Below are 16,562 nucleotides of genomic sequence, written 5' to 3' on the forward strand. Positions count from 1 at the left end.
CCTCCAAAGACGAAGAGTCCACAACCTTCCAAGGTAGTCCATTCCATTGTCAAATAGCTCTTAACACCAGGAAGTTCTTCCTAATGTTTAGTTGGAATCTCCTTTCTTGTAATTTGAATGCATTGGTTTGGGTCCTCCCCTCTGGAGCAGCCAAAAGGAAGCTTGCTCCATCTTTCACATGACAGCCCTTCAGGTATTTGAAGATGGCTCCCATGTCACCTCTCAGTCTCTCTTCTCCAGGCTAAATATGCCTAGATGTAAACAGAGCCGAAATTATTCATATTTGTTATTGTATATGCCTTTTTTTAAGGACCCATCATACAAAATCAGATGCCATGACAGTATAAAATGCTGGTGCAATAAGATGGAAAACTCTCCTCCCCGATAATGTCTAATGTTCCTTTTCTTTCCCCAAAAGGGCCACTTCTGGCTGCACCTGCTTGATGCACAGTTCAGGAAAGCAGATGAAATCGCATCCAAATTTATTACCGAAGACGGTCCCCGGGTGAATGGCAACACTATCCATCTTTTTATAGGCAGGCACATATAACAGGTTTAAGCATCTCTTTTGGAGCAGTTTAAAGACTTCTTTGCTTTCACAGGTTTATTAAGTTTTCATTAAATTATGAAATGGCCCCAGTGGTGAGGTCCAGCCATTTTCATACACCTGAACCAGCAAAAGTCAAACCATTCAATAAACCAGGAAATTTCTTCTCCTCCGACCCCAGTGCCTGCACACCCAATATGGGGCCTTGTAATCAATAAAATGTGACAGCTGAAATACTGTCACATGGCCAGCCTTAAGGCCGATTGCCTGCCACAGGTGTGCAGTAAATAATGGCAACCTGGTTGCAGGCAGGCAGTGAACTGTTCCCTGTGATCACCTGAAGCGCGAGAAATGCAGTTCCTCACACGGCTGTTTTAGAAATGTGCTCTGTGTAGGCAGCGGAAGGAGGCTGCCAAATCCTGAGATGATGGATAGAAGAGGTTGGGGTGATAACATTGTTTAATGTTCCCCCATACACTAAAGACTCAGTGTAAGTAGAAAACTAATTTATTCCTGATTATTATTATTGAACATAAATATTATCAAAGGTCAAAATAGGCTTCTAAGTGGTTTACAAGTATAAAAGACAATGATATGTTATTAAAATGCATAAATCCCTACTTAAAATGCAGTGCAACTGCATCTTACGCACAAATATCTGGGTAACTAACTTTATCATTTCTTTGCATCGTCCTGGGAAAAAGAGACAAATGGGTGCCACCAGGTTCTGTCCTGGGCCTGTTGTTGTTGTTCAAGGCCATTATAAACAACTTGGATGAAGGAATCTAGGAGGTACTCATCAAATTTGCATGTGACAACAAACTGGGAAGGGTAGCTAATGCTGCAGAAGACAGAATCAGGATTCAAGATGAGTTTAACAGATTGGAGAACTGGGCCCAAACTAACAAAACAAATTTCAATAGGGACAAATGTAAGAAGAAAGGAGTTTCTGACTAACTATCCGGAATAACTTTTTAACAGTAAGAGCTGTTTGACAGTAGAATGGACAACCCCTCAGAAAGTGGGTCTCTCCTTCCTTGGAGATTTTTAAGCAGAACTTGGATGACCATCTGTCATGGAAGCTTTAACTGAGTTTCCTGTATCGCAGAGGGTTGGACTAGAGTCCCTTCCAACATAACAGTTTCTGATGCTTACCAGGAGAGGGGCATGCACGGGCAGGAGAACTGGATTGGCAAAAGGTATTACCCAACTAAGTTCTACACACAGTAGACCCACTGAAATTAATGTTCTCGAGCAAGTCATCCATTCCAAAGGGTCTACTCTAAGTAGATCTACTATTGGATACAACACAAAATATTGAGTTTTGATGGCTTTTTATGGTGGGAGGGAGCTGCTACCGTGGAGGGTTTTTTTTTTAATAGGAGGCAACTTGCATTTTTAAGCCTCCCATTTCAACTGCTCAGCTTCTTCCTGGTTGGTATACAAATTCAGTATTGGTCGAGCTTTTCTTTTTATGATCCACAACACACAATTCCAGCAGCATATCTGTATGGGCAAAACATCTGTTACAGGAAAGTCAAAGAGAAGAACTAAAAGTAACACTAGTCTAGCTTTGGACTCAGGGTGCAATCCTAACTATGTCTGCTCAGAAGTAAGCACTATTGCATTCAGTGGGGCTTACTGCCAGGTAAGTGAGGGTTGGATTGCAGCCTAGCCTCAACTCTGTTATTTAATGCTAAGTGCTGAGTCTTCTGTTGCATTCACTGAGGCCCCTCTTTCAAATTAAATAATCAAGCATTATAGCTTCCACACCTTGTAATCCTATGATCTCCGCAATGACTTTTTGAAATACCACAGAAGTGGAAGTAATGCCAAACGGCATTCACTTAAATTTATAATGTCCAAATGGTGTATTAAAAGTCATTAGCTCACAGTTTGAGTCATCTAACTTTCCTTGTGAATATGCATGTCCAACATCTTAGTACTCAGAATACTTTCTGCTTCTGAAGTGTTGTCTGCTTCCTCTTCAGTACTATTTATTGGACAGTATTCATATTTTATGACTTTATTTGAATCATATGGATCAATGAGTATCTGTCCTTTTTTTTTAGGAGACTCACCTGTTCAAGCTGCAAAATTAACTCTTTGTAGATGGTTAGACTTTTTGAATCATTATACCTTTTGAGGAAGATTGACATTGTCTATAGTGACAAAGTATATTGTGGCTGCATCGCCGGGAGAAGGTCAAGCACGGAGCCCAGTGTGGCATGGCTTCAATGGCTGATGGCTCCTCACACTTACTCAAGAGGAGCCACACACTGAAGCTGCGCTGAGCTCCATGCGCAGCCTCCTCTGCCCCCTCCCCACAGATATTGAGGGGGCCAAAGACACCTCGGCCCTATAGAGTTGGTGCCAGTGGAGTCTCCTAACAACTCTCAGTCCCCTTCACAAACTAAAGCTCCCGTTATTGAGAGCCAGTGTGGTGTAGTGGTTAAGAGTGGTGGAGTCGTAATCTGGTGAACCGGGTTCACTTCCCTGCTCCTCCACATGCAGCTGCTGGGTGACCTTGGGCCAGTCACACTTCTCTGAAGTCTCTCACCTCACAGAGTGTTTGTTGTGGGGGAGGAAGGGAAAGGAGAATGTTAGCTGCTTAGGGTAGTAATAAAGTGGGATATCAAATCCAAACTCCTCCTCCTCCTCCTCCTCCTCCTCTTCTTCTTTTTCTAATATATAATAGTGTTTTAAATGTATAGTGTAGATTGGACCAATGACAGCTGCCTCAGCTCTGAGGGATCTGGGGCCTGGTGACTGTGACAGAGTGCTTCATAGTTGGAATTTATAAGGAAAAAAACCACATCTATGTCTGATAAAGATTTTTTTAAAAATTAAATGCATAAAGTTTGTGTTTGTGTCGTTGTATTTATATCCCACCTCTTTCTCCAAGGAGCTCAAGGTGGCATACATGGTTCTTCCCTATCAAAAACCCTGTGAGGCAGATTAAGCTGAGAGGCAGTGACTGGCCCCCTGAGCTGACATGCTGTGAGCTTCATGGCCAAGTGGGAATTTGAACCCTGGTCTCTTCCAAGTCCTAGTCCAACACTTTAACAACTATACCAAACTGGCTCTCAATGTGCATAAACTAAATAGGGCCAAGTATCAGCATTTGTTTGGGAGGCGACCTATTGCACGTCTAATGCGCAGAGTATTAATGTAGTCTTCCCACCCCCTTCATTCGGGGTTTTTTTTAAAAAAAATGGAGGGGGGCATCACCTCACCATTCATTTACTCTGCCAGTGTGCATACACACAATTCTAGGGTGGAGAATGCCAATGTAGGAGCGATGTAATTTGAACTCTCCAATGTACACACAATTTACTTTAAATGTTGTATGGTTGCAAGCTGATTAACAAGTCAGCTCAGAATCCAATTTATTATCATTCTTGTCATATTTTGGATTCTTCCCCTTTCCGTATGACTAGAAAATATCAGTAAAAAAATTAACCTAAAGCTTAACGGCTTATGTAAGAATGCTCGACTAAAAAATGTCACTGGAGTTATTGAGCTGCACCATTAAACCCCTCCCTCCCAAATACGTTGCAGACTAATTTCTATCTAACGCTTAGTCAGCAAACAGAAATGCCAATGGTTTTCTTAAAATTCTATCTGTATGAACCAAACCAATAAAGGATCTCTTCTTAAAGTTGTGTATACCTTTGTAGCTTTAAAAAAAAAAACCAACACCAAACAGCAGCCTAATATTTAATTTTGTTATACAAAATAACTTTAAGGATATATATATATAATATATATATATATATGATTCTTCTGATTTCCTTCAGCTCACTGTATTTGATTTACATCAATTAGGTCTTTCTTATAAGATATCATATAACAAGAAGGCTAATAACCCAGAAATAACCTCATTAAAAAGACAGCATATCAGTCTAAGCAGAATGAACTCTTAAGCAGAAAAACTACTGACCTGGAAAGTAGCAGGAAGAGGTAATAGCAATGGGGGGGGGAATGCATTCCTATTAACTAGTCAAAAGTAGAAATCACTGGCTATATTTTTTAAAATAATAATAATAATGCAATACATGTCTGGGAGAAACGTGTGTTTTGAAAAACAAATTATTTTTTATCTTTTCAGATTCTGCAACTCAGAGGCTTCCTAAGATGTCAAGGTATGAAATGGCTAATTTGGGGTGTTATCTGGTGCAATCTAACTAGGACATTTATGGGTCACAGAATACGTTTTTGGCCAGCCAAGCAACAATAAGCTTGTGCATTTCACAAGAGTGGATGACCCCTCAAATACCATTGCTAGCTCTCTGGTTACTCTCTGTTACACGAGAGAAGCACTGACAGGGTGTGATGCGCTGACATCATCAGCATGCCGTTCCAATGATTACAAATCCACCTTATTATGCCTGGTAATGGCCATAAAGAGTTGTTTATGGAGGGCAAGCGGAAAAGGTGATTGGAAAACCCTTGGCTCCTCAGAAGAGAGGCCTGCATAACATAGTGCCCTTATAAAACCAGCATGATAAACATGCAAAGATGGTTTTCTTCTGCCCCAAAACTTTCCTTGAGGAATTGTTCGCATGTTTTGGAAGTTGGCGTAGGGCCAGTGAGGGAGAAGAACATCATGGGATTCTTGGGAACATGGGATTGGCTATGCATGGTGCTTTGAAGTCCCAACATCAAGACTGCATTGCACTTGACTGCATGATGTCAGATGATTGACAGGTAGGAAGCCCCATTCCTCTGTCAAATTTAGGACCTGGCCAGTGAAGTCAAACAGGCTCCCCCACCTCTGATTTAAAACGTTGGCCACCAGCAGTAATGGCCACCCACTTGGATGGCTTTAAACGAGGATGAGACAAAATTATGAAGGGGAGGGCTACTAACAGCTCCTCCCAACCTATCATTTTGAAAGCACGCCAAAAAGTGCAAGTAGATAAATAGGTACCGCTCCAGTGGGAAGTTAAACAGTGTTTCCGTGCACCGCTCTGGTTTCAGTGTTCTGTTGTGCCAGAAGTGGCTTAGTCATGCTGGCCACATGACCCGGAAAAACAGTGGGAGGCCCCATAAGCTAAAGTGCTGCCTCAGGTTAAGAACAGTTTCAGGTTAAGAACAGACCTCCGGAATGAATTAAGTTCTTAACCAGAGGTACCACTGTACATGCCTTGTTTCTTTTTTCAGATTGTACACTGGATTCATCCAACCTAGCTCCAGAAGTGGCAGAAAAAAATGCATTCATTTATTTTCTCACACAAAAAGTCAAGAATAAGCCCCAAATATTGCACCTCCCCTCCTCAGAAGGAGGAAGGGGAATCCCCAACACAGAATCGCCAACCAAGTATGCCACATAATCCTGTATATCCTAGAAGACGAGACGAAACAATGGGTCCACTAGGAGGGAGACACCGTCGAAAATATCCCAACAACTGCAATGCATTACTGAATTAAGTCTGGAGAAGAAGAAGAAGAAGAGTTTGGATTTGATATCCCGCTTTATCACTACCCTAAGGAGTCTCAAAGCGGCTAACATTCTCCTTTCCCTTCCTCCCCCACAACAAACACTCTGTGAGGTGAGTGAGGCTGAGAGACTTCAGAGAAGTGTGACTGGCCCAAGGTCACCCAGCAGCTGCATGTGGAGGAGCGGAGACGCGAACCCAGTTCCCCAGATTACGAGACCACTACACCACATTGTTGTGAGCCTCTTGTATTGAACCCTCAAAAGGAATTTTCTCCTACAGGCTCAGTTCCGTTGATCCACATGTATTTTACACTGCTGATCACCTTTGGCCTTTGACTTGTTCTTAGGACTTGCTCAGTGTTTTATGGTTTTCTTTACCATTTGATAAAGAGATTTACACATTTCCTAAACACACACACACACACCCCCAATAAGAAGTAATCTTTCTCTCTCTTCCCTTACCCTTCCCAGTAGAGTTTCAATGCATAAAATCTGTGTTAACACCATCGTACTTCCAGTTTTGCAAAAAGAAAAAGAAAAAGCCTTCCAGCTACATGTTTATTCTAGGTTTAATCTACTCAAAATGGATGTAGCTTCCTTTTGCTCAGGGCTGCACTGCAGGCCAAACCACACTGGCTGGTCAATGAGGAAGTTGCTTTGAAATTTCATGACATCTCAATACATTTCCTTGAGCTCAAAAGGATTCATCTATAATAAATGCGACAAACTCAAGATCAGACCTCAAATACGCTGCACTGGATATATTGGAAGATGAGTATGGGTTGTATCCCATTTAAGTTTCACTCTGAGTAGACCCATCGAAAGTAATAATCCAAAGTAAGTTATGTCCATTAATTTCAATAGATCTACTCTGAGTCAGACTAGCACTGGCTAAAACCTTTAGTGTTTAATCCACTGCTTGAACTATAGGTACAGGGGCTTATCTCCACTTCAATGCTAGCTGATCAGGAATAACTTCCTTGTGGTAAGAGCTGTTTGACAGTGGAATCGACCATCTCAGTAGGTGGTGGACACTCTTTCCTTGCAGATTTAAAAACAGAGGTTGGATGGCCATTTGTCATAGATTCTTCCTGTACTGTGGGGATTGGACTAGATGACACTTTGATCTCTTCCACCTTTTCAGTGCTGTGATTCTATGATTGCCGCTCTTTGCGGCTGAATTGCATGCTATATTTAAATGTAAAACAACTGTGACCCTATTCAGGGAGTCAAGTTTTGCGAATGACAGTTTGACCACAATGACAAAGAAATAGCATTATCCACCTTTCAAAGAGAACTGGCAGATATAATGTATTTGGATTGTCATCAAGCTTCTGATGGCCACAACTTGGAGGAGGAAATTAAGGAAATCACTAAATAGTTTCACACTTAAAGGCAAAGTTAAGTACTGTAATGAAGAGCAGGAAGTGACAAAAAACTTTTTAGCCTCCAACCAAGTCAATAATATCTCAGTTTTTATTAGGAAAAAAATGGGCTCCGGTGTATGAAATTTCAATTTCCGTGCTGTTTCACACGTTATTTTTCCTAACCTGAAGATTAATATTTGAGCATAGATCTGTGTGTGCAATTAATGGATAGATATGCAAGTGGCTATTTTGCATAGCTGAACATTGGCTGGCTGGAAAGTAGACTGTTGTTTTAATAGAACAATTGGAGATGGGTGCATCAGTTGCTTCACAGCCTGTGCCAATTTTGCACAGGTTCATCCCAAAATTCATTCTCCCTTCAGGAAAATTTGTCTTTGGGAAAATTCTCATTGCAGTGCCCCATTTTCTAAATTATTTTCTCTCACATTATTATTATTATTATTATTATTATTATTATTATTATTATTATTAGTCTTCTTCCCAGATTGGGGCTCAAGGCAGCTTAAACAAATTCAAACAGCACAGATAAAATACAAAAAGCTAAAAACATGTAAAAGATATACCAGAACATCCTATTCATCCATCTCCTTCAGTATTGTCCACTCTGACTGGTTGCAGTTCTTCAAGGTCTCAGGCAGAGGTCTGGCCCATCCCTGAAGAAAATATTTCTGGGGAGGAAGTAAAAGATAGGCTGGGTTAGAGCTCAGCTGCCAAGACTTCAGACCTCAGTCAGATGACATCACACTAGACTTGAAATGGGGCTCGTGGATTTGAGGGCTTTTACGCAACCTGTGAGAAGAGGGCACTTTCAGCCTTTTTCAAGCACATTCATTTGTTATTATTATCATAGCTGTTTTAAAAAGAAAGACCATCCTTTTTGGAAAAAAAAATAATCCTCTAAAGCCCCAAGTGAGCTAAGTAGGAGGTTTTGCCGCCAAAATTTTGGCAGCCGGGCCCCATCAATAATTTACACATCACCCAGAAAGCATATTTCTCACTGTCATAGCAATTTATCATTAGATAGATGTTCTTGGCACCCAACACACAGTGTTAAAACTTGATATAGACAGCCAAATAAGTGAAATGCGGAATGCTGACAGAGTAGCTATTGGCAAGCTTTGATGTATCAGTATTTTAGAAGATATCAACTTCTCCGATGAATGCTGAGGCAAGGCAAACAGTTGTCAAAAGGGAGAGATTGGTGGCTTGTCTTCCTTAGGCGGTTGTGGGGGGTTTTCTCTTCCCCTTAATGCATATGTTTAGTGCTAATGATTTGAGCAGTTCCAGTTGCTCCTAATTGCACTGTGTAGATTTCAGTTTATTTCTTTATTTATAAAAAAAACTATTTATATACCGCTGTACTATAAAAATATATCACAGCGGTCTACAATGTAAAATCATAAAACCATACAGTAAAATAATATAAAAATTAAAAACAAGTTAAAAGGAAACACACACCAGTAGACCATTGTGGGAGATGTACTATTGATGTCCTGCATCAGCCTGGTAGAATAGGAAAGTTTTCAGTAGGCATTTAAAAGTTGTTACAGGAGGTGCCCATTGATTTTCTATTTGCAGGGTGTTCTACAGGACTGGGCTGATGACACAAAAAGCTCAGTTTTCTCACTGTCTGGGTTAAGCCCAAGGAGAATGCCCCATGGTAAGTTCCTGAACCAAACACCTAGGCACAGTAAAACTATATGGTGCCTATACGCTTTCTGTGTGTGCAGAGCTTCCTCCTACAGAAGGAGAGCCAATTGAAATGCCATACAAATTAATGAATTAATTAATTAATTGTAATGTGTCCAGTTCTGGACACTATTCTTTAAGGATATTGACAAGCTGGAGCATGTACAGAGGAAAGTGACCAGGATGGTTGAAGGTCTGGAAACCAAGCCTTATGAATAACGATGGAGGAAGTTGCATATGTTTAACCTGGAGAAGAGGAAACCAAGAGATGTGATAGCCACCTTCAGATATCTAAAGGGCTATCATATGGAGCAACTGTTCCTCATAAGGCTTGGTTTCCAGAACCTCAATCATCTTGGAGTCAAGATTTAGTGTTGGAAATGCTTGCTTTTTTTGCTGTTCTTGGTATTAATTTTTTGTATCTTGATTGCTGGGCCTTATTATGACTTATGTGGGGATCGTTTAATTTTACTGTGTGCTTATGGAGATGTTTTCATTTATTGCTCATGACTCTTTTTTGCTGTATTTTCATAATTATGTAAATCTCTTCATGTTGTAAGCAGCCTTGGAAAGGAGGCATATGGATAAATTATGGTGATGATGATAACCGATCAAATTTCGCCCCCATATTTCGTCTCTCTCTAGACTCCATCTGCCCCAGCTGCCTAAAGAATTTGACAAGGGATGCGGGGATGACTGCTTCTTTTCCCTGCTCCGCCTTCCCCTTGATGCCTGTTTGCAAGAACAGGGTGTTCCTTGAAGAGTAATGTTTGCTAACTCTCTCACGCACATGCTTCCTCCACTGCCACCCAGCTCCCATTGCACTCATGGTAGCCAGGAAGGATTTTGGAAGACAGACTGCAAACCGGGCTCTAGCAATTGGCAACTGTGTCAGGAGTGACACTCAAACAGAGTGAACACCTCAGTCGTGGAGAAATATGGCCTCCTCAGCAAAGGTTGCTTAAAACAAAAGCTCATTTATCTGAATGCGGCAGACACGCAATTAATTTACATGAAGAATTTCAAAATTAGTCAGATTGTAATGAACTATGAAATGCTGATTAATGCGTTTTTGCAATGTTTGGTTAGAAGTGCACGGTGCCCTGTAGCATATTCTTGCTATTTCCAACATGTGCAGGCTAATCATAAGGTTCATATCAATTGCCAGAACATAAACAGTCTCTCAATTCTGACAATCTCTCATCCTTAAGCGCGCGCACACACAGAGAAAGACACACAAACACAAATATTTGCAAATAGAGAGCCTGTCATTAAGGTGAGAAGGTGAGGTAGTTGGTGAAGCTGGGAGACACCTGCTGGCTTCCAGGGTCACCCATTGAGTTCCATGGCTGAGTGGGGATTTGAACCCTAGTCTCCAAGGTCCTGGTTTGACACTCTAACCACTACACCACTGACTTGATAGGGAAGGGTAAAGACCCATCAACCCCTAGAATTTGGCTCCTATGGATGGATGAATAGGTAGGTAGGAATATCTATCTATCATCTACCTGTCTATCTACAGTATCTATCTATCACCTATCATTTCTATCATCTATCTATCTATCTATCTATCATCATCATCTATCTATCATCTATTTATCTATCTGTCATCTATCTATCTATCTATCTATCATCTATCTATCTATCTATATCTTACCTTTCCTCCAACAACCTCAAAGCAGCTTACAAGATACTCCCTTCAAATATCATCTTCATAACAATGCTATGAGGTAGTGTGATTGGCCCAGGATAGGTGAATGGCTGAGCAGGAATTAGAACTCCAGTCCCAATGCTGTGGTGCCCTTCTAGCTACCAAGAGGGGGAGAGGGAAGCTACCAAGAGTGGAGAGCAGGGTTTTCATAAAATGGGTGAAGGCTATGAAAAGGCTGGCAAAATTAAACATCTGCATTGTTAATATTTTCACTCTTGCTAGATGGAATTATTGTTTAGGAACAGGGATGCTGCATAAAGGTTTCACACTATTCCTTCATTTACAAGATAAATATCGTACCAAAAATATCCTCACACAGTGCTGAGACCAGCAAAAAAGATGGAACTGATTATCCTGAGCTAGAAGGGTTACAGTTGTACAGAGAAGCTTGAGAAAGATTTCTATTTCTGCAAAGTGTCCTTAATGTGGCACATATCAAATTAGGGAATTACATGGCACTCCTGTGGAAGCAAAATCTGAGGCCGAGCACTTATGTTTTCAAGCTAACATCTTCTTGACTAGGGTTGATTTTTACTTCTACCATTAGTCATCAGACCAGTTCCTACTCCTTAGCCTTGGGATGTCCACTGTTGCTGAGGTAGGGTTTTCTCCTGACAACCTGCTCAGCCCCTCCACAGTGTCCCAAGCCACTGGGCCTCTCTCCTGGTTTCCATGCTCTCATGGCATTCCTACTCCTCCTCTGGCCAAACCTGCCAGAAGTCTCCATGGGGATCATGACAACTGACTGATCCAGTGGGGTCTTCTTATATACTTACTACAACTTCATCTGAAGGAACAGCTGAGGGTATTTAGCCTGCAGAAGAGGAGACCTGAGAGGTGATACGATGGCCATCTTCAAATATCTCGAAGGGCTGTCACATGGATGATGGAGCAAGCTTGTGCCAGTAGGTAGAAACCAAACCAATGGATTTAAGTTACAAGAAAGGAGATTCCAACTAAACATCAGGAATAACTTATTTGTGGTAAGAGCTGTTTGAAGTGGAATGGACCACTCCTCAGTAGGTAGTGGACTCTCCTTCCTTGGCCTGATCTAGTGGGCTTTTCTTATGTCATTATTACAACTTTATCTGAAGGAACAGTGGAGGGAGTTGGGGATATTTAGTCTGGAGAAGGGAAGATTGAGAGGCGGTAGGATAGTAAGCTTCAAATATCTGTCCTATCCCCTCTCAGGCTAAACTCACCCACCTTTCTCAGCTGTTCCTCACAAATGAAGCTTGGTTTCCAGGCCTTTGATCATCCTAGTGGCCCTCTCCTGCACACGTTCCAACTTGCCAATGTGCTTCTTCAACTGTAGTGCCCAGAATAGGACACAGGACTCCAGGTAGGGTCTGCCCAAGGCAGAAATGAGTGATAATTTTGGAAAACCATTTTAATTTTTTTTTCTACAATCAAGTGATATAAATAAATAAATAAAATAAAATACCACTACTTCCTTTGATCTGAACGCTAGACTTTTGTTGATGCAGTCAAAAATTGCATTAACCTTTTTTTTCCCTGCTGCATCAGTGTTGACATGAGAATTTTGTGGTCTGCTAAAACTCCTAGATCCTTTCAACATGTAAATATGAATATATCTGACCCTAGACTCCACCTTCTGCAACAGACATGGCACTGAAAAAATTCTCCCCCACCCTCCATGTCCATCCAAACTCAAAGCTTACAGAGAGATGATTTGCATGGCAGATATCTGCTGAACCAGCTTGGCTCCTCGTTAGGTGTGAGGCAATATGTTTCAGTTCATTTTGAGAATGCGATGTGACTTGGAGATGAAATGGATGTCCGTCTGCTAGACAGGTGCCAGAAACATCATTATTCCATCTCTGCGTGATTAATTCCTCTTGGGCCCCTGCCAGATGGCATGGAGAGAACACTCTGCGCTGCCAATCAAGTGACCTGAAATGACAGAACAACGTTGTGAGTAGCCAGCCTAATCAGGCAAAGGTCCAACAACCGCCAGGTGTCATTTATAATTTCTATAACATATTTCTCTTCCTTCCGCACCCCAAAAAGAGTCAGCTTATTTGGAGAATTATCAAAGTCATTATTGTTAAGAATTGCCCTTGCAATGTATACCGTGGAATAATAATTACTCAACTGACGGCAAATTGGCCAGATTTTAAGGTTAAGTGTAGTTGAGTGTACCGATGTCAGCTACTGAATGGTTTGTAGATTTCACATAATATATCTGTTGCTGGATGGCATGACTTTGGGTTTCAAGTGAGGGGTGCTCCCTCTGTGCAAAATGTTGCAATGAATGCTAGCTCTAGATCAGGCTTCCTCAACCTCGGCCCTCCAGATGTTTTTGGCCTACAACTCCCATGATTCCTAGCTAGCAGGACCAGTGGTCAGGGGTGATGGGAACTGTAGTCTCAAAACATCTGGAGGACCAAGGCTGAGGAAGGCTGCTCTAGATCCTCCACTTTATTATATTTTATTTCTGTGTAAACAATTTTGTTTCTGCTTTTTTATGCAAGGGAGCCATTCAAACCATTTGAGCTCCCACCTGCAATCCAAAGTGGTATCTCCCACCAACAAAGAACCAAATGAGCGTGCTAACGGTGTGCCCAGCTTACAGCATCAGATCACCCCCAGACAAAAACTGCACACAAACAAAAAAATTCTTACCTAATGATTTAGACAAGACTCTCCAGAAATATTTTGATACCTGTGGGCCATAGCCTTAGACCAGCAGATATATATCATGGCTTCCTCGCCTGCCATTGGTGTGGCTGTCCTGATGTCACAGAGGAGCTAAGAAACCTAGCTATAGGCAGCAGGCTGCTAAGCGGAACAAGGAGGACCTTAGGATCTGAATGCTGATGTTGATGTGCAAGTTTTGTTCCAGCCATGGCAAAGTCTTACACAAACCTTGATCCATCCAGGGAAGCAAGAGACTGTCATAGTTCAAGGGCACATTTCAGATAGGCAAAAGCCTCGAGGAGGACAAAAACCAGGTGAGGAGAGATGGGGTGTGACCTGTGGGGAAGGAAGGAGTTGTGGCCTGGGGAGAGTCCTGGGAGCCAGATGGAAAGTCCTGAAGGGCCACATTTTATTCCAAGGCCTGTGGTCCCCTACCCCATTTTAGAGAGGCAAAGCTTGATTTTGCAGACCACACAAGGCCCACTCTTTGAAACAAGGGTGTTGTTCCTTGTTTAAAAAGCATCCGTTTGAAAGCAAAGGTTCTTCCCGCCTAACCAAAAAAAGAAAACTACGTCAAAAGGGTCATGCCAATAGATCTGATCCAATGAATGCCCGTGAGTATGTCAAATTAGCCCCTGTTTGTAGCCTAAATGCCGTTTGTGGCACAGTTCTATAAGGGAAACGTCATGACACAGTAATTTGGGCAATGGGGGAGTAATTGAGTTAAGATATGCTGATAAAGATCGATGGCCAAGGTTTGGAGTTATGACACCAACAAAGTTACAATGACATTAGCCCAAAGAGAAAGACACAAATCCATTACAAAGATACAATCAAATATTCAAAAAAGCCTGGCTTGCTCATTACTTATTCATGCTAATACAAGTATATTAAGAAATCTAAACAGTGTTAGCACTCAATCTCTCACAGACCAAATGAGCTTTTGCATTTATCAGCCGCGAGTCATCAGGACCCAACGTTAGCCGTACAAAGGTGGTAATATGACATAACGGAGATATTTATATCAGCACGCGCTGACTGAAAGATACAGTGGAATTTATTAAATTGAGTAATGCCTTTGCATTCTGGGCTCCAATAAAAGACATAACTGTGCAGAAGTCATTTCCCCAGACAATAAGATTTACCTTTGTAATCACTTAATGATCCTGTATGTGTGCTCTCCCCCACTCTCTCTTTCTCTCTCTCTCTCTCTCTCTCTCGCTCTCGCTCTCGCTCTTGCTCTCTCTTCTCTCCCCCCCCCCCGAGTTGTCCAGCAGAGAATGCCCTTAGGCAGAGGTTTTCAACCTTTTTGAGTCCACAGCTCCCTTAACCAACTACATTCTTTCTGTGGCACCCCTGTAGAGCTCAGGAGCCTAGCTATGCCACCCCTTGCCTGCAGAGCTGGCAGCCTCTCACCCTTTTCCAAACACCCTCCCTGGTGGAGTGTTCCCTCAGCCTCCTCTCCTATCCCCTCTCCTTGGGAGGCCTCTGGGCAGCCGCTGCTGCTTCCCCTGGTCTCTGAGCTGCCTGCCCCTATGCCCCAAAGAGAGTTGCTTCCAATAGGCACCATTTGCTTGGGGAACTTGTAGCCAGAGCTGCTGCAACAAACAGCTGTGCAAACCTTGGGGAGGCAAAGACGTGAGGGGGCATCAGAAGACGGTGGGAAGGAAAGACGGACAGAGGCCATTGGTGCCTGCAGCACCCCTGACTATTATTCAAGGCACCTCAAGGTGCCACGGCACACTGGTTGAAAACCACTGCCCTGAGGAAATCAAGGCAAAACCTTTAAACCCCCCCTCCAAATAATCTTTCTACTTGAAGATTGGCATGCATGTCTAGTACATTTTTCTGCTGATGTGCATTTTTTGCTATTGTACATTCTTTCCCAAATGATCAACACTGTGCATAGTTAAACTATGAAAATCGCTCCCACAGGAGGGAGTGATGACCACCACTTGGATGGTTTTAAAAGAGGATTGGGCAAATTCACAGAGAATAGGGTTGTCAGTGTCTCCTAGGCACAATGACTATGCTCTGCTTCCATGGTAATTCTTCTGAGTACCAGTTGCTGAAAACTTCAGGAGGGGAGAGTGTTCCTGTGCTCAAATCCTCCTCGCTGGTTTCCCTTTGGCGCATCTGGTTGGCCATTGGAAGAACAGGGTGTGGAACTAGATGAGCCATTGGCCTGATCCAAAATTCTTATTGACCAGGTAGGGTCATAAAGAAGAAAGTGGACATTCTGGTCTCAGTCCCAAAGTATAAAGAGCTTTAAAGATCAGTTCATTTCACACTTCTCTAGTCAAAGCAAAGTGTGGCCATCATATTGTTCCAAACGGCAACCCATTTGCCTTTATGGATTTTTCTTCATTAGTAAATAGGAAACGTTACAACTTATTTTATTGGGTTCCCACCTCCCCAAAGAATGTAGGGTGAAGTACACTGTGTTCTCGCAAACAGATGGGGCTTTTCTGAGCTATAGGATTTCTATTCTGCTGCAGCGAAAGCCATTGATTCCCCTTCATGTTAATCAGATTTCAATTTATGAAAATATGTTAGCAAATCAAGGTTGTGCACCTTAAACAGGATGGATTTTGTCATCAGTTTCGTTTGTACAATGAGAATTTTTAAAAAGCCCTTTCTTTCCTAAAAGTGGTAAAGTTCCACTTTTGAAAGACACAGCTTTCATCCAATCCAATTTCTTCTTTTCCCTCCCCCAATCAAAATGTGAGTTAAGGGGGGGGAGGACTAAATGCAGACACTGCTTTAGTATTTCTTGCACATAGTAATACCTAGCACAAGGACATATGTAGATCTGCAAATACTGTTTACAGTTCCTGCTTCAGCGTAAAAACACTCAAGAAAGGTATAGTTTCAGTTTTATCCCAATGACATTTTGTTTATTAACTGTGACTGATAAATCCAGTGCCTCTGAAATCAGATAAAACTTTGATAAATGGCTTCTTTGGGAGCAGATCGCAACGGCTAAGCCCTGTTCATCTGTGGCCACCCAGCACCAATCAGCACCATTTTATTTAATCAACAGCTCAGAAAACACGGCATTTGAAAGCTATCATTCCATTAAAAGATGGGAGAAGATAGTCCTTTCCTGTAAGGGAGCCTTGG

General features: G+C 42.0%; 1 long non-coding RNA gene across 1 annotated transcript in view; it reads right to left on the reverse strand.

Annotated features, from left to right (window-relative positions):
- LOC309537876 overlaps positions 1–16,562 on the reverse strand; it is a 32,499-nt gene that overhangs the window by 15,235 nt on the left and 702 nt on the right. The window contains exons 2-3 of the long non-coding RNA XR_014222025.1: positions 12,461–12,692; positions 7,942–8,046 (exon numbers count right to left, since the gene is read on the reverse strand). This is a non-coding gene — a long non-coding RNA (uncharacterized lncRNA). The remainder of the gene's footprint in view (positions 1–7,941; positions 8,047–12,460; positions 12,693–16,562) is intronic.

The sequence above is a fragment of the Podarcis vaucheri genome (genome assembly GCF_965113315.1).
Source record: "Podarcis vaucheri genome assembly, chromosome: 7".
Lineage (NCBI taxonomy): Eukaryota > Metazoa > Chordata > Lepidosauria > Squamata > Lacertidae > Podarcis > Podarcis vaucheri.